The 25583-nt window shown below is 38.7% G+C and overlaps 1 protein-coding gene across 9 annotated transcripts in view; it reads right to left on the bottom strand.

Annotated features, from left to right (window-relative positions):
* LOC126373841 (stress-activated protein kinase JNK) overlaps positions 1-25583 on the bottom strand; it is a 139896-nt gene that overhangs the window by 62644 nt on the left and 51669 nt on the right. For all 9 annotated transcript variants that reach the window (XR_007567361.1, XR_007567362.1, XR_007567363.1 and 6 more), the window contains exon 2: positions 8641-8664. The gene's annotated coding sequence lies outside the window, so the exon portion shown is untranslated. The remainder of the gene's footprint in view (positions 1-8640; positions 8665-25583) is intronic.

Below are 25583 nucleotides of genomic sequence, written 5' to 3'. Positions count from 1 at the left end.
ATCTCCATAACATGTAGGTATATTACGTTTAACGCGTATACCCATGTGTGCACTGACTGCGAAATGAAAGCTAATTTCCAAGAAAAGGAAGCCCTTCAAAAATATTTATCCTAACGGCACATCCCAGATACAAAATAAATTCGGCCTCAGCGATATAGGGAGCAAGATCCGCTATTGCGATCCGCGAACAGCCTCCGTGGTCTAGTGGTTAGAGCGTTAGTCTCACGATCTGGAGGTCCGGGTACGATTCCCGATGGGGACATTGTCGATATCACTTTGTGAGACTGTCCTTTGTTTGGTAAGGACTTTTCAGGCTTGAATCACCTGATTGTCCGAAAAAGTAAGATGATTCCGTGCTTCGGAGGGCACGTTAAGCCGTTGGTCCCGGCTATTAGCCGTAAAAACACCTCCACCAACTCGCAGTGGAGCAGCGTGGTGGAGTATGCTCCATACCCCCTCCGGTTGTTTGAGGGGAGGCCTGTGCCCAGCAGTGGGACGTATATAGGCTGTTTATATATGTATGCATGTATCCGCTATTGAACCTATGACCCGACGTAAAACACGCGTTCTTCCAATTGGGTAGTTTCCTAGGTCAAAGATAGATTATGAAATTTTGATTACTAAATAAAGACACACACAGTCACAGGGACTGTAACCTGGAACCTGACAGAGGGGAGCAGTAACTGTCAGTACTGTTCAGAGGCGGAGGACGTAGCCTGGAATGTCCCTCATTGGATTGTAACCTCTTAAGACGGAGATTTCCAGGCACAATAGTTAAACAAAGGGGTTTGGATTTATAAAGAACATTCGGTCTCAGGAGGATATACAGGGTGTTAGTGACATCGTAACGAATACTGAGGGGGATGATTCAGACCATGATTCTGAGTTGATATCAAGTGGAATTTTCAGTCGGAAAATTCATGAAAATTTTTGTTTTTCTTTTTATTATTTTCTGTTCCATACTTTTGCGACGGAAAATTCCACTTCATATCATCTCAGAATCATGGTCTCAATCATCCCTCAAAGTTTTCGTTACGACGTCACTAACACCCTGTATAGTCGTGAGCTTATGTGTATGTGACAAAGAAAATATCAATATTCCATTACCGAAGGTATATTTAGGAGCAACCAAGTATTGACACAAACCATCTGCTCAACTGGTAAATACTCATAGCCTTTCGTAATCTCAAGTTTGCCCGGGATCTCTGTTTGATCAGGGAGATCCTTTCAATTGCTGCTGTTTGGGTAAACCCTTATATTTTATTATTTTTATCTTTTTTCGGGAAAGACGACTAAGGGATTTGTTATTATGTATTACTAGCGACCCGCCCCGGCTTCGCTCGGGTGCAATGCTAAGAAAAATTAAATTATTTACGACATCACATTAAAAACCTCAAAAATAACAGTATTTCTCCACCATTTAATGGATGTTATTATACATATAAACCTTCCTCTTGAATCACTCTTATCTAAAAAAAAAAACAGCATCAAAATCCGTTGCGAAATTTTAAAGATTTAAGCGTACAGAAAAAGCGACTTTGTTTTATACTATGTAGTGATGAAACATTCGAGGGGATTAATTCGACAGACTTTTTGCTTTTCTAACACTTGTTGATGACATAAACAGTACATCCAACTGCTGGTCACATGCAACACAATGCATGGTTGGGGACAGGACAGGAGGGATCGAATAAATAATAAACAAATAAAAATAATGTAGTCAGCTGTGTCTTATCTCGATCATGCTGTGAAATTCGTCAGGGAATAGGACAGATGACTGGGTTAAAGATAAATGATAAAATGCCAATCTAGAAATAGAAGCCAGTATAAGATGATCCTAAATAAATCTCAATTTCTTTTTGACTCATTCACGAATTTGAATTAAGAATTCTCTCTCCCTTAATTTAAGAGCTGCGCTCTTGTCGGTGGAATAATCGTCTCCATTTTCATTACTCCATAGATAGGGCGTGTAGAACGCGCGTGTAGAATTAAGAATTACACAACAAAAATTATGACGGTTGACCACGGATATTGATGACGTCACATGTGGGTTGTGGGCTCAATCAATCAATAAATTATTTATTTGCCACATTGACATTTAAGAGCCACGATCTTATCGGTGTAGCATTTTCCATGCTACTTTTTTAGGGAAAAATAGAGCAGTGGTTTCCCTCTTGTCTTCCGCCCCGCAGTACTCACAGACTGCTCCAAAGACAGACGCACACACACAGGCTACTCTTCTTCTATCGTGTGGGTTGTGAGGTGGAATACCAACCTCATCAACCCTGTTGTCAGGGTTACTATTGAGCCGCCAAACGCCCCTGACATGGATCATGTAGCGACTACTTACTTACATCAGTGAGTACTAACCGGGACCAACGGCTTAACGTGCCTTTCGAAGCAAACTAGGGATAACAAGTGATTTTTGTGATATGTCCCCACCGGGATTCGAACCCGGATCCCCTTTACTCAACCACTGAACCACGGTAGCCGTTATATTGTTAAATAAAAGAAGTAGTTTCAATTTACAAAGAGCATTGTTTGTTACATAATGGAATCCTTTGTACAGTTCCGGACAGCGGGACATTTATATCCAGAACTTAGTATTTCTTTAATTCTCCTGCCTGCAGCTGCATTGTACCAATAGGGTATTTGACTAGGTCAAAGATAAATTATAAAACGCTAATCTAGAAACAGAAAGGTTCAGTACGATCTACTCTGAACCGGCGTGCGTGTATGAAGCGATTGATGAATGTGGAGGAAGCAAGAGAAGTATGTCAGAATCGAAGTAAATGGAATTCTATAGTATAAGTAAATAATGTAATATAACTTAAAACTATCTACATAAAACATAATCACTCCATAGTATAAAACAAAGTCGCTTTTTCTGTCCCTATATCCCTATGTACGCTTAAATCTTTAAAACTACGCAACGGATTTTGATGCGGTTTTTTTAATAGATAGAGTGATTGAAGAGGAAGGTTTATATGTATAATAACATCCATTAAATTGTGGAGAAATACTGTTATTTTTGAGGTTTTTAATATGATATCGTAAATAATTTCATTTTTCCTCAGCATTGCACCCGAGCCAAGCCGGGGCGGGTCGCTAGTGTAATATAACTTAAAACGATCTAAATAAAACATTATGATACTATAAACAAACCTAGTATCTGCAAACACACGGCTAAAAAGATGCGTTGACAGATATGTTTGCCCTTAAAAAATATTGAACCGCTCTTACCTGCCCCACTTCAATTTCAGTCATCCCGTGATCATGGTACATGCAACAGTGAACAGAAACTTGAACAGAATTTTTGGGAGTCTCATATTCCTGATTTAACGCGACAGGAACCTCGTAAACCTCAATCAAAAATATATAAAGGTGCTTATATATATTCACCTTCAATAAAGGCAAACTTTTTATCACCGAACTTTCCTAATAAAAATGGAATCCTGTTTAACGTTACATTAAAAACCTTTCTCTTCCGGCACTCTTAAGTTGCCAACATTATCAGATTACGGGGCCTGCCACGTGGACGCACTAATCGATAAGGCCCCTTCCAATTTAAAGTTATCCGTTTCATTGTGCTCTTAATTAGGTATCTTTTACTTCTGTGGATAAATTGGGTCAGTACTACAAGTGCGAAATATAAATGTAGCTGGCGAGAAGTGGGTGTAATACTATCCAACATCATATGATGAGGACTGATAAACCTTTACCAGATGTTTCTCCTTCATTGCCTCTGAGGCTTAAAAGACGTCACAGCTTCCTTAAAGAGGTGGCTCCATTAGATTCCGAACCTAGCCAAGCCCGCTTAAATCTTTGGCGGCAGAAGTGTCCTCCCACCCCTTTTATCGCCCCATCGGAAAGCCTCCCGCCTGGAAGCAACCTGGCGTGGTCGACATGAAAGTCCTTAAACAGGCTTCGGATCGGACACAGGTTGGCCGCTACAAGGATAATCTATGCAGGTGGGTTATCTGGTTGATGGTTGCGATGAGTGCAAGTGTGGAGTATCACCACAAACTATGGCTCACCTTTTATGTTGTCCTAAATGCCCTAACACCTGCACTATTAAAGAACTTCACGAAGACAATGCCGTAAGCGTGGCCAATTCGACACTGTTATCGATCGCTATCGACTCGCAAAGAAGAAGAAGATCGTGTGGGTTGTGAGGTGGAATACCAACCTCATCAACCCTAGTGTCAGGGTTGTTACTGAGCCGCCAAAGGCCCCTGACATGGCTCATGTAACGACTACTAACTTACATCAGTAAGTAGTAACCGGGACCAACGGCTTAACATGCCTTCCGATGCACGGATCATCTTACTTTCGGATAATCCGGAGATAAACCTGTAATGTCCTAACCAAACTAGGGATCACAAAGTGATTTTTTGTGATATATGCCCACCGGGATTTGGACCCGGTAACTCCGGATCGTGAGCCCAACGCTCAACCACTGGACCACGGAGGCCACGGAAGCATAGTCAATGCCATATCTACCAGATGATTTATATAGTGTCTTGGAGGCGCTTTTTTCATGACTACTTATATAAGCCAATGCGAGAGCGGCAAGGTCTACCACAAGCTCTGCAGATGTATTCAGTATAAATCAATTCATTAGTTACATGACTGCTAGGAAATGTGTATTGAGCTTTATAGTCCTGGGTGTGGGGAAGACCCGTGGTAGCCCAGTTGGTAGAACGCTTGCCTCTTACTTTGAGGTCGCGGGTTCGAATTTGTTTTCGAATTCATGTTTGGATCATATATGATTATAACGTTCTCAGCGGTGAAGGAAAACATCATTCCATTCCATAAATTCCCGAGAAATGCATTTTCGGAGGTATGTGACCTAACCTGTATTGGGCTGGTTTTCCCTTCGCGAATTAGAAGGTCAGACAGGCAGTCGCTTCTGTAAAAACCGGACCTGTCAAATCTTCAGGTTAGGTAAGCGAATCCTGTGAGAAACGGGATACTGGTAGGGGGCTGAGTCCTGGATGTGGGGTTGTCAGATAAAACAATTCATACTGACATGGGTTTCAGGATGCAAAATTGAATAAACAATACCGCACTCATATTTCTACGTATGGGTGTGGGTGTAAATTACACGTTAAAGAACGCACTGACAAGATAGAACGCCCTTAAAACTATAGAAATAAAACTGTTTCAATGTGTTTCAAAATTTAAAAAAATGTGTTTTCTTTAGATCTTAATTACACTGTAAGTATATAATCTAGCTATAGTTCTAGTAATATATAAGTTTCTAATAAGTTAGTAATATTTATAATTATTTAATTTAAATAACACAGGGGCGGGTTATTTATGGACTAAGTTTTCTTTAATAATTTTATTGTTAAATTGTATATGTGACAAATTGTATAATTATATAATAAATTATATTAAATAGATTTAAATAAAAATTCTGACAGAAATCAATGGTAGCGAGTCATTTAAGCGACAAAAGAAAAAATTTTATTTCTTTTATTTTTATTTTTTAAGTTTCTAATTAAACAATGAAACCACTTTTGATATTAAGCTCTCAGATGGATATGATGAATTGTACGGTGACATGATCATCCTCCCATCATAATGGTCCATCGTGATAGAAAAGACACACACTCTCTACTCTTTAGTTTTTACGGTATAGTTAGAAAGAAAAAAAACTTGCCTTATTGACCTAAATATCAGCTAATATTTGGAAAATTGACCACTTTTCATCTATCCTTATTTCCCCATCATTAAGCAATTTTACAGCCCACTGGGTCGCTTTATCAAGGTGTCTAAAAATAGGCAAAATATCGATCATACCCACTGTGCTACCGAAATATTTATTACGTGCCTAAAAACTGCCCTTGAGATGTATTAAAAGTGGTAAAGAATTCTATGAATAGAATTCCGACAGTGTAGCCGCGTGGTGGACTATGCTCCATACACCCTCCGATTGATGAATTCCGCAGCACATAAGCTGTTTATCATCACCTTGTAGAGAAAACAAGTGCTTTTTTTTGGAAAAATTACATTCGGAAGTGTTGGCAACACCAACACAGAACTTATATTTAAAAGATAAAACTTTAGATTTTGTTGACGTCACTACCGGTTTACATACCGGTTTAACATTCGTGTCTGTACTATTCGCTCTGTATTGCTCCGCGTCTTAATTAAAAGTGTTCAAATTCAAATACAAAAATATCTTTATTCAGTAGGTAACATAGTTACACTGTAAATCGTAAATTTTTACATAACGAACGTCTCATCAGCCTAAAACTACTGCAGCTTCTCACAACCTGTATAGCCAGGGAAAAGAAGCTGTAAGAAAAACCTCGGCACAGGGCCCTAGACGTTCTTTAAAGAAATAAAAAACTAAAAATATTGTTATACAATTGAGTAATTTAGCTGCCTAACATCAGTTCTCAGACAGTTAATCCCATGCATTCATATCTCCTAAATAATCACTAACTTTATAATAACTTTAACGTTCTTTCAAGTACCAAGGTGTTTACTTTGTAGTGAAGACAGCTCCAAACCTACAAGCAACCCTACTGTCGACTTGCCCCAGCTGACAGGAAGACCTCTATTTCAATAGACACGCTAGTTTCAATCCGGGCACTTTGTCGTCTCAATTTTAATGGGACTGAAATTAGTTAAAAGAAGTCGAGGTTTTACTGAAGAAAATTACGGATGAATGCGAGTGAGAGGAATTTTAAATAACATCCTTTTTTATTTATTAAGTATTTATTTATTTTATTTTAGAAAGATTTACAGATATAAATTATTGTATAAAACTGATTGCTTAACTATGTGCTAACAAAAAATCTCCACAGAAGTCGGTTTAAGTCGGTTAAAATAGCGATTATGCGGTTTTCACTATAAGGCGAGGTTACGTTTCTGACAGGTCGAAGAAAACTATCTATTTCGTATTATAAATTGTCATTAGTGTGACGATATTATTAAAGAATTGTTTATAATTTATGACATAAATAAATTTATTTAATACACTTGCTTATGGGAAGGTGCCAGATCAAAGAGCAGACAATGTTTTTAGAATTATTCATCGCTCATCGCCCTGGAGGGGTACATATGCAAATTATCAATCTACCCTTATATGGTTCCCCCTCCTCAAAGTAAGAGGTGCTTCCTCTTTGATGATGGTATGTCATTATTCTCGTCTCTGTTACTTATGACGTCATTTTTAATTCCATTTATCATCATATTTCATAGCTGTTATCTGTTATATAGAGTAGCTTAGATGCAAGTCTTGGCTACGAGACCTATGGTTATCGTTTATGGAGATGTGTTTGCAGTTATGGGAATATGGAGGTAATGGTGCTAATTCCTGTACGGTCACGAGTACTAATATCTATACACTTTAAAATCATGTCACATGAACTTTTTTGACAAATAAAACCATAAGTCTCATTAAATGTCAAATATGATAGTGCGACAGGGTTCTAAAGTGGGTACATGATATTGCTCATAACTGTACACACTATCTAATTTTAAGTTATACCCGTCATTTCCTTATCCGCCGAAAAGGAAAGGGACGGGATTGACGTGTCTACCATAAATTTTAAGTACAAGCACATAATTTATGGAACACACGTCAATTTTAGCCAGGAATTTTAAAAACCCTCCCAAATTTTTATATTGGCCGATAACTCGACAAAATTAAATTGACAGCACACGTCAAAAGGTTGCACACCAGCGGGATGCCTATTTTATTCGCCCGGGTCATTCGTGCATTTTAAAATTAACAGCTGTCAATCATCCGTCCTTTCCATTTACGGCGGATAAGAAAAAGACGGGTATAACTTAAAATAAAATTAGGAGATGTCTGCAGGAATCGGGACCAATCTAGACAAGTCGCTAACGATTATAAAAAAAAATGGGATTGAAATAAGGTGACATGTAAGGTGTGGTCCCTGGGCCCTGGGCATGTATGGAATTGACATAAGGCGACATGTCAATAAGGTATCATGTAATGTATACTACGTTCTTTCGTTCAAATCCGCACGCACACTAACTTGAAACACATTCTAACATTTCTAACTTTATTTATTTGTTTATTTTATCGTTTTATATGCATTGTTTTGTAAGTATTATTGTATTTCTTTCATGTATTTGTAGATACACTGCACACACACACACGCTTTTAATATATGTTTTTGTAAACTACTTTGTTTTCATAGTATAAGTAAATATTATTATGTATTCATTCAAGTATTTGTGGGAGACACGGCTTCCGTGCCTCACTTAGCAGGGTCCACAGAATACCAGCGTCGTGGCTCGCGCCGCGGCTTATGCTGAGTGAGGCCCTTTTATAAAGGACACCACCACCATCGTTGACCAGTCCATACGCTCAATTATTTGTATTTCTCGTGTATGTTGTTTTTATTATGTGTTTTGTTTGATTGTAAGTTGTGTGTTACTCTGTGTTTTATATTATATATTTGTTATTTGTTTTGTATTTGTTACTGTGGTGTCCCTTTATAATAAACGTTTCTTTCTTTCTTTCTTTCTTTCTTTCTAAAGTGTGGTCCCTGGGCCCTGAGCATGGATGGAATTGATATAAGGTGACATGTAAATCATACATATTTTTATCACTTTCACTTACTGTCGATTGTCATAATCATCAACACTTACCAATTGTTCCGAAATAAATTGTATCTGTAACAAAAGTAAGATAACATTAGTTTACATGTACAAACATGATTTGCAAGATACAATTATTTTACACGCAGTCAAACGCATCGGAAGCTTTTTAAAAGTTATGAAAATGAAAAATTGTTTATTGTCATAACAAAAATGTTGACACAACATTAGATACTATAACTAGGACACAGGAGGAGGTCCCGGGTGCGAAACCCGACAGGGACAAATCACTTTATGATCCCTAGTTTGGTTAGGACAGTGCAGGCTGATCACCTGATTGTCCAGAAGTACTTACACGAGTGTAAGTCATGCGTTCTCCGAATAAGGCTGTCATGGATTTAAAATGGTCTTCTTCTACCGTGTGGATTATAAGGTGGATTACCAACCCCATCAACCCTGGTGTCAGGGTTATTACTGAGCCACCATAGGGTCCTGACATCGCTCATGTAACGACTACGTACTTACATGAGTAAGTAATAACCGGAACCAACGTCTTAACGTGCCTTCCGAAACACGGATCATCTTACTTTCGAAAAATCAGGTGATCAGCCTGGTAATCAACAATTAAAATGGTAATACACCTTAACTATTAAATAGAAGAATTATTTAGTCGATCTATAAAGATGGTAAATACGTCAGTTATCCCATACAACTCAAATCAATTATCACTTTGAACAAGAAAAGCTCGTGACATGAATCAGCAGAAGATCCATTAGACACCAGAGCTAATTTCACTTAGCTATTATTTCCACATTAGACTGCATTTCTATGATTGATGTGCAATTATCATTTCCTTACTAAATTCTTATCTTTCTGTGAAAAACATCTGAAAATGGAACTGTCATTTCAGATCTGAAAATCCAGAAAATTCATTGCTGGCCATCTCACCGCCCAAGAATGTTTCAACTCTGAACTGTCATCGAAAATTCTTTTGTAAAACCTAAATCCGATGTTATGAGAAAATCTACAATTAAAATTATGGGAAAATAACCCCGTGAAATTGGATGATTTGAACTTGTAATGTAGAGCAAATTGCAATTATTGCAATTTAAATCGAAAAAAATATATGAAAAAACACGCCCCCACCTCACACACACATGTTACGTAACCGGTACCTTCGCCCGCCTGCTCACACCCGTACACCGTGACCAGCGTCGTTCCACGAGTTCAAGTCAGCATAATTAATGGAACAGCCAGCCTGCTGAGCCAGCGCCCGAACGCGATGCGCTGACGTCAATCACGCCACCAAATTGTGACCTCGATTTAGCCATAATGTAAAATAGTTTTTAAGTAAAATTCAGTGTAGTCCTAACTTTGGACTCATTCGCACCTAGGTTAGTTAGGTTTAGCTGTAAATTTAAAATATAATTTCATTCCAAGTGATTCTAGTTTCTCTTCTTCACCCTCCGTCTGTCGCTCACTTAATTCACACACAAGCACGCACGTTTTCCTAAGCACGGTTAAGTGCTATAAAAACACAGTTGGACTGACCGTTGCAGAGGGCGATACCGTGCACCACGTTGGTCTACCAGAAAACTCGGTGAGGTGTGAGTACTCAGGTCATCTGGCGATGGACGTACTTCTAACCCAATTATGTGAGCTTATGTTATATTGTAGAGATTTTGTATTGTCATTTTTATGTTGTAATAAGATTCCCAACACTAGTAATCAAACACTGGAACAATTAGCGACCTTTGACGCTAAAGATATCGCTAAAGAGAACACAAAATTAAATTAATAAAGTGACAAAGTAAAACTCCTAATTTAATACTTACAGCAAACTTCCTGTAATATTAAACGTAATTGGCAAATTTGTTCTTGTAAAGTTGAATGAAATCTTTATTATTTATTTTTAATAAGACGTCTAGTGCCTAGTCAGTCGATGATGCATACCATGTCGCGAGTCATTGACCTTGCAAATTGCAATATGGTGGCCGTAGCTGCCGCCGTCTAGTCTGCTACGGCGTAGCATCGTAGACGTGACGTCACTAATACTCGTACGTAGTAATTGCTACAAATTGCCACGGCTTTGATCGTGAACTCGTAGCTTTGTTTTCATAATATATAATATACATAATATATTTATTTTTTTACCTTTGATGGGTTTGCTCTTGGCCCCAAACTTGCCCGAATGCTTTAACGAGGCCTAAGATGGAGCTCGCTCGCTCAGAAGGTGCCTGTTCACTCTGGCCCTATATTATAAAGAAGTTTCAGAAATTACTTACTACATGTTTGTAGGAAGCACGGATTTGCACGGATTTTGAGAATTCTTTTACCGGTAGAAATTTAAGCTATTTCATCCCCTAAAGGGGACAAGGGGATGAAGGTTTATATAAAGTCCACGCGCACGGGGTCGCGGGCAAATAGTTAATTATGGTTTTTATTTTTATTAGCATAGTTTATTAACACTTATTGTGCACTTTTACATAATATTGGCAATTTAGTACAATGATTGTACTACAATCAAGTATACTCTGATGTTAGAGGATTTTTCTGATCACTATCAACCTGGTGTATCAGTTACTATCACTGTAGCTGATGTAATTATAACATACGGAAAATTTTAGTTGACATCAACTCTAAATCATGGGTTCAATCATCCCTCAAAGATTTCGTTACTATGTCACTAACATCCTGTATACCTTCTTATTTTTAATAATGAAAAAGTTTAAAATAACAACATTAATTACTTAAACTAAAAATATAAAAAAAAACACAAAATATAAAATGTACAATGTATTATGTTAAATTCTGTAAAAGTGGAAGCATACAAATTTTTACTAACTAACTTTTTTCCCAGAAAATATCTATGACTCCTATACTAGATTGAGAATTTGAGACCCACATCATTTGACTAGAGTAAGTCTACATTTTCATTCAAGTACAACTCCAATGTCTTAGAGTTCCCCGGGCATTGTTCGGAGTGTGCTGTATTGATTTTCGCGTGGGTTCCGTATTCAAGTGGAGGATAGCTGTCACTGGTATTGATTCGCAAATGAGTACCCACTGCCAGACTGACAGCCTCTTATCGGCGGCTCTCATAACTACACTGGAAAAAATTTTATTTGAATCATCATCATCATAAACAGCCTATTTACGTCCCACTGCTGAGCACAGGCTTCCCCTCAATCAACCGAAGGGGTTAAGGCGAATACTCCACCACGGAGCTCCACTGCGGGTTGGCGAATGTGTTTTTACGGCTAATAGCCGGGACCAACGGCTTAACGTGCCCTCCGAAGCACGGAATCATCTTACTTTTTCGGACAATCAGGTGATTCAAGCCTGAAAAGTCCTTACCAAACAAAGGCCAGTCTCACAAAGTGATTTCGACAATGTCCCCGTCGGGAAACGAACCCGGTCCTCTATCGTGAGCCTAACGCTCTAACCACTAGACCACGGAGGCTGTGACTTTAATAATATTAAAAATTTAAAAAAATATTGTAGCAATTGCCGGTTCTCCCAACTATTTCTACCAAAGTATTTCTCTCAGGGGATATACATTTCCATTCATTTCTACTACATTATCAGAACATCCTATTTAGTTCCTTTAATTTAGTTTTTAATTACATTAATACCACAAAATTATATTAATAACTATTTACTCGGTTTCTCTTGTAGTTTTTAAGTTATGAAAGGAATTCATTTTTAGTTTAATAAAAATAAATATTTTTTTATATAAAGACTGGACAGAGCTCGCACAGAACCGGGATACTTGGAAAGACATGGGGAAGGCCCTTGCCCAGCAGTGGGATCCCACAGGCTAATAATAATAATTTATATAGACTTTTGTTTGAGATTATACGATTATTGCTACATTGACATTATAAAGCACGTTGTATTAGAGCAGTAGAAATGAATGGAAATCTATTTCCCCTGGGAGAAATACTTTGGTAGAAATAGGTGGAAGCCCCGGCAATTGACCTTCCTACTTATATATTATACAGCTGTTCATTCTCTGTAAGTCTGTTCAAACGTAACATTTATCTTAACATGACTATGCTATAAATAGAACACAGTGATACGTGCCAATTATTGCCAATACAAATCTTATATATTATATATTTGTTGGAGACAATAATGGGACTTGTCGCCTAGATACAGTGGGAGGAAATTTACAGGAAGTGACGTCATACTTATGACGTCACGGGCGCCATATTGGGCAAGATTTATGCCATCGCCAGAGGCATACCTTCCTCATATATTATGTTGGTATGTCCTTATTAATGTCAGAGAGAATATAGTATATGGTTTACGAAATAATAAGCATTTACGTTGAAAAAATTGCTTGGAATCTTGTCGCATTAACATTATGTGAGACTTAGGAAACCGTATGATAATTTTGATACTATGAAGTAAAGCCTTTTGACTAATGAGTAAGTAACTTAATTTTAACTTATATCGCTAAGTAGAGCTCTTCAAACGGCAAATTGACAAATAGTAATGAGAAATATATAATGAAATTTGTAGAAATTGGTGTGTTGTGTACAGTCATGAGTTATATCGTGTCCCCACTTTAGAACCATGTCGCACTATCATATTTGACATTTAATGAGACATAAGGTTTAATTTGTCAAAAAGTTAATGTGACATGGTCTCAAAGTGTATACATATTAGTACTCGTGACGGTACATAATAATCAGGAGGGGAAAATAAAAGCCGTGTTGTCGTTGATTCCACCTTTTAGTTGACGTTGTCTATTAGCGACATCTGTTAGGTTGTTTGGTTACTACTTTACATTTTCAAATATCTTTTAAAACGTATTAAAACGAACTAATTGGTTCATAAAATGTGCGCTAGATGGCGCTTGTCTTTGACAAGTAACCCATTATACATCAATGAAATTTTAATGTAAATACAATTTGACGTTCAATAAAACATAATTGTTTGAAATGTAGGCAATACTGTAAACAGATACGGTTGCAATATCGGTTTTACTGAAGTCGATGAGTCGTAAACTTGAGGAGCATTCCCAAGTGAATTCAGAATTCACAGCTCTCCAAACCAGAATTCAATTTTCTTACTGAACGCTGACGAAACTAATAAGATAATATATCGAACCTGGGTGGGCTATAGTATGGTGTGAAATTCAAAATAATGTTATTCAACATAATACACATTCATCTAAGTCAAAGAAATGGCCTTTGATAAATAAGAATGGAGAATGCTACACCGACATCAACAATAGAAAAAGCGGATGTTTCGAGAATATTCTCGCTGAACTAAATGCGAAAAGAAACATTTCTATTTCATATTTTATTAAAACGAGTGTATATACTCTCTTCATTACGTTATTTATTTACGTAAGTAGAAAATGTGAGTATAAATAATATAATATTTCGTCTCAATCATTTTCCTTAATCAAGATATTTCATTCCGAGCGAACGGAAGCGAGGAGCGTATGAACACCCACACATTATTGAACTTCATACATTGTGACATAAATAATACAAATTCTGTAATTAAATTGCCTAAAGAGACTAATAACAGCACTTATTTAGGCTATAGTCACACACGCATTAAAAAAAAGTAAATAGATACAATACAGACAGCCAATCAAAAGAGTCGCAGGCAAAAAAAACATCAATGAACGTTCTAAATTTTAAATTCACAACTTCTCAGCTAGACTGGCAGAATATCCACCACATTATGATCATTTTAAGAATAGAAGAAGAATAAGAATAAAATAAATTGACTGATTTGACTCATTTCGCCTTTTTCCTTATTGTTATCTTATTAAAATTTTAAATGATGTTATTGTCTTGTGTTTGTATGTGGCATCCTTTTATAAAAGTCATTTTCCATTATATTTATTTTAATATAAAATGAATGCCCTCAGTTTTTTATTCCCGAGCGTCTTGCAAAGTCAACTAAGGACAGGTTTCCACTGACGCGAAGATGGGCAGAGAAGAGCGGAGATGTGCGGATTTGACCAATCACAGCGTTCGATAGAGCGAAAAACGAAGACGTTCTGTCACTCTCTCCCTCACGGTGATTGGTGGATTCCTGCACATCTCCGCTTATTTCCGCACAGCTCCGCGTCATTGGAAACGCAGCCTAAGGATCTTATCACGTAAACAGCCAATATATGTCCCATTGCTGGGAACAGGCCTCTCCTCAATCAACCGGAGGGGGTATGGAGCATACTCTACAGCTAATAGTGTTTTTACAGCTAATAGTCGGGACCAAAGGGTCTTATCACATCTTCTCCAACTCTCCAATATTATGCGAGAGTTATATATACTTATATTAATAGACTTAGGCTATTGACAGTCCGTATATACAAAAATCTTATTCTTATCGTGTGCCCCCTGACGCGTAAGTGCGAACGAGAGAAATAGTCCACGCGAGCTCTCTTACATCATAATGGCTTACCGCCAATTAGACTAAACTGAGACCCAATAAGAGGGGACGGGGGTGAAGTAAATCTAGCTTGGTACCGAGTAGTGCGGGGCGGAGAGTGTCCGTTCTATACGCAGTTATTATTCTTTATTCTATGTCTGTGTCAGAACGCGAATTTTGTATGGAATGAAGTGTCCGGGCTGTGACTGTGGTCAATATTTTTTAGCGAGAGCAAGTATTTTTTGTCACTAAAGTTGACTGTGTGTTGACTGTGCAGTTCAACAAAGAACAATAGCACAAAAAGGAACGACAAACTAACTTTTGTTGATAAAGTGTGGACATGTCCAAAACAGTAGCCCTTTCAAACTTTATAAAATCATTTGCACTGCGTCAACACCGGGTCAATCGTGGCATAAACCCGCAACCCGGGTTTACACCCACAACTTGCGGACAACCCTCCCCCAACCCGCGGGGCACTCGGCGACCCCTTGGGAACCCAACCAACTGCACATGTGAATAAAATGCACAACTTACCATTTTTGTGAATGTTATTTTAAGGTTGGCTTTTGTTTTTATTCGCGGGTTCTGTTGGAAATTGAAATAATGGTGTATAATTTCGCTATGAAAAAAAAAAACAACAGACAATCTCCAGTTGTCATTATAAAAACCACAGACTAAAAATGTACCTACCGAACGTAACCAGTTTAAATTGGCTACTTGACAGTTTACGGATAAGTATTTTAAAAATTACAATTGCTTATTTTATACCTCTTAATATAATTTATTTTCTCGAAAAAGCTTAAAAATAATAGAAAAATCTCATTTTTCTTTAATTAATTTAAATTTCGCGAGAAAACGATTGGTCACGTGTCATTTTGCCCAGTGACGATGTCACATTTCAACTAACAAAGAAACTGTCAAACAGCATAACTTGAAACCTGTCAGATACAGATCAGTTTTTGTTTATTTTTTGAAATGTGACGTCACACGAAGCTCAATTATGGCCGCCCGTCTTCCGGGTTTTGTAAAACACAGATAAAAAAACGAATTCTTATTTTGTAAAAATAAAATATTTCAAAATTATCTTAATAAAAAGTAACTATTGGATAATTATCGTTAAATGATAAACTACCATATCCGAATTATTTCATATTTTATTCTTACAACTGTCAAGTAGCCAAAATTATGCCAGTATCAATGTATTATTGAGCGTCTTTATTAGATTATACCAATAGTGGTTTTGTTATCAAACATTACAATCGAATGTGCTTATTCAAAAAGGCGCTTACGATGAATTCGAGTACTTTTGAAAATAAATTACGTAATTTATAGGCAACATTTCAGATAAATTGTAGAAATAATTCAGAATGTGAGCGTTCATTGTGATCGTGTAACGAGTAGGTACTACGTGCCGCGAAACTATTTCATTTACGACGAGTTTCAGCGCAATTTTTAACGTATTTCACTCGATCAATTTCAACCATTGTATCGGATCGCACGACCGACCGACGTCGAGGCCTTTTCATTTCATATCGGCTTTACTTCTTATTTATCTTTTGCAATTGAATGAGTCTCTTCTTCTATCGTGTGGGTTGTGAGGTGGATTACCAACCTCATCAACTCTGGTGTCGGGGTTATTATTGAGCTACCATAGGCCCCTGACATGACTCATGTAACGACTATGTACTTACATCAGTAAGTAAGTAATAACCGGGACCATCTGTTTAACGTGCCTTCCGAAGCACGGATCATCTTACTTTTCGACAATCAGGTGATCAGGTGTCCTTACCAAGCTAGGGATCACAAAGTGATTTTTGTGATTTGTCCCCACCGGGATTCGCACCCGGATCTCCGGATCGTGAGCACATCGCTCAACCACTGGACTACAGAGGCCATCAGTAATAGCCCTGTTTAGTGTCACGGGTTCGATTCCCGGCTGGGGCTCTAAACCACTGAATTCGACTTCATCATCAATTTAAGAGCCACGCTTTTCTCGGTGCAGCATTTTCTATTCCAGTCTATCAAAGGCCAATTCCTTAACTTCCCTATAAGACACGACGTTAACCTTTTCTTTAATCTGTTCCATGTAAGCTCTTCTTGGTCTTCCCCTTCCTCTCGAATAAAAATCTCTTAACCCTCTCTCTTTCTTCTTATACTTTAATTCGACTTAATGAGTTGAAATTCATGTTTGAATCATAGACTATTTATTGATACCTTGTGTTTTCCAAGATTTTAGACTTAAACATAGCTAGCGATGATAAGGTACACTATGCACCTACGCTCTTCGGGGATACAGGCGCTGCTATGTTATGTTATCTTTTGCAATTAATGCTCATTGTTTTTGCAAAATGTGCAGCTTATTTATGAACTCTACCAAGTGACCAATAAGACCAGTCATCAACCAAACAACCCGTGCCACTCTTGATATGCATCTCAAGATGGAAATTAATTGCCTGAAGAATTAAAATCTGTCAAAGTCTTTCCGTTTTTAAAACTAAAGAAATATCCTTTTGAAGATGTGTCGTTACTGTATCGATGATTTTAAATTTTATGACTCTTGTTAAACACAATGACAGTCCCCGTACAAAATGTTTTGACTTCCTTGTAAGTCCCGCATATTACTTCAACCTTAGCTAAGTTACCCGGACCCAAGTGGAGCATCCACCCTTAGTGCGTACCTGGTCGTTTCTTAGTAACCCATGTATGGGTCACATATGTATGGAACTAGTCCATCATGACCCGTATATGGATCACGGGACTGTAAACGTGTTAATCTGTAAATTGACTTCTTATAATAATTCGTATTAACAGGCTAGTTTCCAACTAGTCAAATCAGTTACTTTTTACTAAACGTCAAAACACGAAATTACTATGGAATTTGTATGAAAACGCACACTGTGACGTCATAGAAAAACGTAATAAAATGTCGAACTTATTATTACGTTTTTCTTGATTAAAATTCATAACTAAGTTAAATAAAATAAAGAAAATGCTTTTCGTTAGTTTCACATTTGTGTTTATTTAGTAATCAGAATTTCATAATTTATCTTGAACCTGGTACACGACCCAACTGTGTAACTGACATTCGCATACAGTTATATTGTTATTGAATAAAACTGAAAGATGACCCTGTTACAGGTCAGTCCTTGGTGACCTCTCTCATCAATATTCCTCCTGCAGCTGGTCAGTTCGCAAGGACTCGCTCACACTAACCCTGGCGACTCTTCTTGCTTGCAATGCAATTGCTCCGTAACCGGATTACAGGAGAATCGAATTTAAAACCACTTGGATAAAAGTTAGAGTTAATCTGGTTGCGTGCTAGTGGATTAAAGGATTGGCCGAGAATTTTAAACAGTTGTCTATTTTTTTTTTTGAGGTGAGTCAAAGTACTGTAACCTGGAAACTGACAGACGGCAGCAGTAACTGTCAGTACTATTCAGAGGCGGAGGACAGGAGTCCTAGTACGGCTTTGAAATAGAACTAGTCTGGGCGCCATTCCACTCGCGTTAGACTAAGTACTGCGGGGCAGAAGGCAAAAGGGAAACCACTGCCCTATTTTTCCTAAAAAGTAGCATGGAGGATGCTACACCGACAAGAGCGTGGCTTGGACCTGAGGAGCTCGGTGGCGCAGCGGTAAACGCGCTCGAGCCGCGATTGTTGAAGTTAAGCAACTTTCGCAAAAGCCAGTCACAGGATGGGTGACCACAAAAATAAGTTTTTATCTCGAGCTCCTCCGTGCTTCGGAAGGCACGTTAAGCCGTTGGTCCCGGTTGCATTAGCAGTCGTTATTAACCATCAATCCGCACTGGGCCCGCGTGATGGTTTAAGGCCCGATCTCCCTATCCATCCATAGAGAAGGCCCGTGCCCCAGCAGTGGGGACGTTAATGGGCTGATGATAATGATACCCGAAGACAAATACCGATACCAGCCCCGCCGGCGTGGTTAATTCAGCGCTTATCGCTCGATAGCGATGCCCATTAGAGTCGATAAATTCTTTCAAATATAATCCTATCAGACGCCCGAGGCGAGTCGAGGTTCGTGACCAACTAAGCATCCTCGGACCCATTGTCTTCAATTCGATACATTTTGTCAGAATAATAGCTCATTACGATATTTTAAGCTCTTTACATGCCTCTTATAAAATATCTATTACCATTATTTCAAGTTTCCAACAATTATTATAATAAACAATTATATTTCATTAAAGATTTTGTAGAAAACATTTACATACGAAGTTTAATTTGGAAACAAGCTTCAAACTGTTATCTTCAATTCGCAGACAACAATAAAACACAACTTTCATTACATTTTAGCATAATTTTAATGTTATTAGACACACACATAAATTGTAACTAAATTAGGGTTTTCAGAATATATTCTCGCTTTTCGTGTATAAGTTTGTATATTTGGTAGGTCATTGTACAAGCTATGGCACTTTGTTTAGGCTTATGTAGGATTAAATATTGCAAAATGTGCGTTTAATTCAAATTTCACTATAAAGGTCTGAACAAACAGAAGCGCCTGTTGTGCGAACAAAGTTTAATAGAACAACTTTCGCAACTAAGATTACGTATCTACTGACGTTTCAGTGCTCAAGAATCTTCTGTTTGTGACTTATCTTCTTCTATCGTGTGGGTTGTGAGGTGATATACCAACCCCATCAACCCTGGTGTCAGGGTTATTATTGAGCCGCCCAAGGCCCCTGACATGACTCATGTAACAACTACGTACTTACATCAGTAAGTAAGTAGTAACCGGGACCAACGGCTTAACGTGCCTTCCGAAGCACGGATCATCTTATTTTTTGGACAATCAGGTGATCAGCCTGTAATGTCCTAACCAAACTAGGGATCACAAAGTGATTTTTGTGATTTGTCCCCACCGGGAATCGAACCCGGGACCTCCGGATCGTGAGCACATCGCTCAACCACTGGACCACGGAGGCCGCCGTGTGACTTATAATACCAATATATTTATTTACTTATAAAATTACAAAAATATATAGTGCTAGAGAGATGAGTCAAATGTGTGATTGGTGCAAGTCCGGTACCTGGGATACCACCGTTCTCCGTTTGAGGAGCAAGCCGATGACACACAGGACCACAGTGATATTAAAAAATAATGAAAATTAGTCAAAAATGAGATGAGATGGAAGGTCGTCATCGCTCTGCACGTAGGATAAGACTGATGTCGATAGCTCAAGATAATTAGAAATAGATATCCAAAAACCAGTCCAAAATTACATATAATTTAGGCTACTATAGAGTCAAAAATATTGTTTTTAAATATTTTTTGATACAGACATCTCGCCAATGTCACATAACAGCAGGTACCAGCACGATCTATCGCCTGATGCGATTATCTTTACATACGTTTTATCTCGCAGCACACATGGCAATATACGAAATGGAGCCATCATTCAACCAGCTGTGTTGTTACAAGACTACTGGTAAATAATGAGGCAAGTCTGCATCATAATGTCTTCCTTCGTTCATGTCATCATTCCTTAAGTGCCTAGAAACTCTAGAATGATCGCCGTAAGGGCTGCCACACATAAACACGATACTATGTCGCGTCATACAACAATGTGGCGTCGTTTTTACAATAAGATTCCCATTGACATTCAGAATTTGCCTTTCAACTGTTTTAAGACAATAGTTAAACAAAAACTTTACAAAAAAGGTTATTATAAAGTTACTGATTATTTAGAAGATATGAATGCCTGGGATTAACTGTCTGAGAACTGATATTAGGCAGCTAAATTACTCAATTGTATACCAATATTTTATGTTTATTTTTTTAAAGAACGTCTAGGGCCCTGTGCCGAGGTTTTTCTTGCAGCTTCTTTTCCCCGGCTATACAGGTTGTAAGAAGCTGCAGTAGTTTTAGGCGGATGAGACGTTCGTTATGTAAAAATTGACGATTCAAAGTGTAACTATGTTACCTACTGAATAAAGATATTTTTGAATTTGAATTTGAATTCACGATACGACGTCGCGTCGTGGAAATCTACGATGAGCATCGTAAAATAACACGACATCGTAACGTGCCAACCACGGCACGATGCCGTCGATACAGTTGGGTTGATGTTAGTTAATTCCGAAAAATGGAAATGGAATTAGACGCATTTTGCTTCTTCTGTTAATAAGAAAACGAGAAAGAAGACAGACTCAGAAGATACTGGATCCACCTATTTCATCATCCGTCATCTTTGTATTTCTAATAACAACTGCGCAGGATTGCATCGTGTGATTCTAACGTCACGACGTCGTATCGTGCATAGACACGTTACGACGTCTTGTAGCTTTCCACGACGCGACGGCGTATCGTGTTTATGTGTGGGAGCCCTAAGAAGCTAAGTGTGAGGGATATTGATGGTGAGTGCTCATGCGCTGTAGTGTGTGCTATAGACAATATACTTTGTCAAGGTAATGAGCTTTAAGGTATAAAGGCTAAGCTTTTCAACACATAACTTAACATCACGCCTGTATACCCGAGGGGGTAGGCAGAGATGTATAGTATAATGTACGCCTTCTCCTCGCCTCGGCACACCCCGGGTACTCCATACAAAAATCTCATTCTTATCGTGTACCGCCTGAGCCGTGGTAGCCCAGTTGGTAGAACGCTTGCCTCTTACTTTGATGTCACAGGTTTGAATCCAACACAGGCCTATATCAGTGATTCTCGAATTTGTTTAAGAATTCATGTTTGGATCATAAATTATTATCACATGCTCAGCACTGACGGAAAACATCGTGTGGTAACCCACATTGACTGACAAATCTTCAGGTTACGTAAGCGGACCCTGTGAGAAATGTGATAATAATGCTAGGGATATGATGATCGTGTCTCCTTACTGTGTGCGAGTGAAGCAGATAGTCCGCGCGCGCTCTCCCTTACTCCATAGCGGATTACAGCCATTTAGAGTAGGACCCAGAGGGGGTGAGGTAAATCTAGCTTAGCGCCCGGCGAATTGATGCGGAGCGGAGTCACCCGCACCCTCGCAATGTATTCGTTACTATAAATCAGTACGGACGTTTCAATTTGCCCACAACTTTCGTTTTTAAATGAAATGTAAAGGAATTTAATCCCCAAGGAATTTTACAGAACGTTTTAAATCTAAATCTCATTGAATGGGAGTAAATGTCTGCTGGTCGTACGCCGCGGCGCCGGCCGTCTAGACACGAGGCATTCACCTTGGGTTGGGGATGGCCCGTGCCAACTCTAATGGTTGTCAGGCCATTACGAGTGCCTGTAGAAAGATTCAGAGCAATGTGTGCCACGGTCACGGCTTTTGGCTGCGGATGGAATAAGTAAGGTTATGTAAGGAATGCGCAAAGTGAACTTAGATGTGTTTGACGTCATTCGATTGCGCATTTATGGACATAAAACCAGGCGATGACGGTGAGGGTACTATAAGCACACGAGCGTGAGACATACAGACGAACCGTGGGTTACATTTTATCTGTAAATAGATAGGTAAAATGATAATAAGTACATCATCATGCTTTAACGATCCTCGGGATAATAATCCCCCGACCAAACGGCGACAGGATTAGCAGAACGTAGTGGGTAGCTCACTGGGACGGGCTAACCTATAAAATTTAGTAATTTAGTAATATTTGTTTATGTACACTATTTCTATTAAAGTAATTTGGTATTATATTATAATGTATGTACACCATTAACACATGTTTATGGAACACGATGTTCGTGCGTCACCCAATAGGGTCCACATAATATCAGCGTCGTGGTTCACGCCGCGACTTGTGCTGAGTGAGGCCCTTTTATCTCAGGACGTCCACCACCACCTTATGATCATTTCGACTAACATCCGTCTTACTTTTTTTTAATTGTTTTAGTGGAAATTTCATATGATGTTGTTGTCTTTTTTGTGTGTGTAGCGTCCTTGCATAATAAACTATTTCTATTCTATTCTATAAAATGCTACTTAGGTTCTATGACAATCTTATGACGTAGAGAGTAGGCGCCGCTACTTCAAAAGCGCACCCCTGATGCCGGGCACAGTGTTCCTCCGGTTAGGGTTAATAACAGAAATAATTCGGTTATTAACCGAAATAAAATATGTGTTAACAGTACAGGCGTATACCGAAACATTTCGGTATTCTTTATCAAAGGGGTTAATGCGAACACTGTTAACAGAAATTAAAGGTTAACAGGAATGATAGGTTAACCGCTTTATAAACGGTTATTTTGCATGTTGCCATTCCGTCGTGCGAAACGAATGCTGGCAACGCTGCGCCAAGCAACCTGCAGGCACTTGTCGGCGTCGTTTAATCGTTCCACGCGCTTTGTTTTTTACTATTTCGACGTTTACTTTTTAACCAGCGACGCTACGCGGAAAGGTCGTAACGTAGTTGCAGAACGCATGATCCGATTTGGTTACGTTTTTTTTTTGTTTGATAGGTGATAATTACGAGAAGATTTGTAGACATGACGGAAGGATCCAGGGTCTGATGATGACCAGGTTATATTATATTATTATATATACTCGACAAAAAAAATGACGCAAGATCGCCGAGTTTGAGTTTGTTTGACTTGTCTTGATGAACACTCTGACCCTAGGTGGTTGTTGGTGGTTGATACTCAGGGTGTGATGATAACCAGGTGGTTATAAGGATAGGAGCTCGATATTAAAATAACGCTAGACCTCCGAGTTTGGGCGTGTTTGATTTGTCTTGATGAGCCTTCTAGCTATACTTGGCTTTGGTGGTTGGTATTCAGCGTCTGATGATGACCAGGTGGTCATAAGTTAGGAAATCGATATTAAAATAACGCGTAACCTTCGAGTTTGGGTTTGTTTGAATTGTCTTGATGAGAACTTTATTGGTGGTTGGTATTTAGGATTGGATGATAACCAAAAAGTAGGAACTCGAAATTTAAATGACGCAAGACCTCTAAGTTTGGGTTTGTTTGATTTGTCTTGATGAGAACTCTGACTCTAGGTGGTTGTTGCTGGTTGATACTCAGGGTGTGATGATGACCAGGTGGTCATTTGTATTGTCAACTTAGAAACTCGATGTTAAAATAATTTGCCTTGACGAGCATTCTAGCTCTGGTTAGTATTAAAGATCTGATGGTAACCAGGTGGTTATAGGAACTCCATTTTAAAATGACGCAAGATGTGGTTACTAGTATGAAGTCGGAAGGTAGTCGTCATGGAATCTAGACAATATAATAACGCTCTCTAACTCACTTGTTTGAGTGATCTTGAATATTACTCTGATCTGAGATGGAATTGGGATGCATCTTAATATGTAGCCATAGGATGAAGTCCGTATCGCATGGTTTAGGCGTATGGTACGTTACGGTTTTGTATGATGCGTATATTAATTTAAAGACTTGAATCGAGTCTATTTTTTTGTCGAGGAATCGACTGGATTCGACTAGAATCGATTAAAATGGACTGGATTTGACAAGCACCTAGAATCGTCACAATCAGCTTGAATGGACTTAAACTGACACAAATGACTTGAATCCACTCCACTAGACTGGATTCCACAAAATCGCCTGGAAACGACTAAAATCGACAGTTTTTTATTAATAATATAGGCTCACGTTTGACCGCGTTTGAAAACCGCGTCAGTCTCACCTGGTGGTATAGGACGATCTGGTCTAGGGTGAATCACGCTTACCTAGTAAATGCCTATTCACCCTAGCCTTGAAGAATGCCAAATTATAACGAGTTGGAAATGCAGACGACAGTTCCAGTCCTTTGTTATTCGCATCAAAAAGGAAGAGGCAAAACGTTTAGTGCGGATTGGTGGTATATGCACAACATGAAATGTCTGCCGACGACTAGTTGTTTGAAGATGGAATAGTGTGGGTGGAATTAACTCATGAAGTTCCTGCACACACTGAACCGCACACCGAAGTGTATCCTATAAAAAACCGCTACCCTTCGTCTGTGTTTTAGATTTTGGAGTCGAGTCTTCACTAACGACTCATTGTCTACGGGCTTTAATGCTCAACGCTCCACCAAGTCGAGAGCGGCCAACCGAGAGCTGGCAAAGCCTCGCCAAAGGTGACAACAGTACTCCATACAACAACGAACCTGTGCTGTGTACAGATCAAGCAACTGCTCTGAGGGGAAGTATCATCTGACTTTAGAAAGGATGTCTGATTTTTGGCTGCAATTTTGTTATAGACTCGGTGTAGCAGCCGAAGTTTAGGTTGGCAATTAGGTCCATACCATAGAGCTCGAGATAGTTGGTAATTGACGTGGATATTAGTGATGGTGTAACGAATGTAAATTTTTAGACATTCGCGAATGCGTATACGAATATCTGCAAAAAATCTTCGCGAATGCTAATATTCGTTACATCACTAATGGGTACACTCCGAAACATTGGAGCCAGATTCGTTTCGCGGTGAACAGACATGCCTGGGTTTTGGAAGCGTTGAATTCAACCAAGTTGTTGTCACCCCGTTCTGAGACGGACTTAAGGGTCAAATTCACACGATTCATAAGATTCTGATAACAAGTTCTGATAACGCTGACATCCCTGGTGCTTGTTCTCCGTCACTGTGCTATCGTCTGATTTTAGTCGATTTTTAACGATTCCATTCAATT

The sequence above is a fragment of the Pectinophora gossypiella genome, chromosome 16 (genome assembly GCF_024362695.1).
Source record: "Pectinophora gossypiella chromosome 16, ilPecGoss1.1, whole genome shotgun sequence".
Lineage (NCBI taxonomy): Eukaryota > Metazoa > Arthropoda > Insecta > Lepidoptera > Gelechiidae > Pectinophora > Pectinophora gossypiella.
The sequence above is the reverse complement of the archived record's forward strand: the minus strand, read 5'-3'. Positions and strand labels throughout refer to the sequence as shown.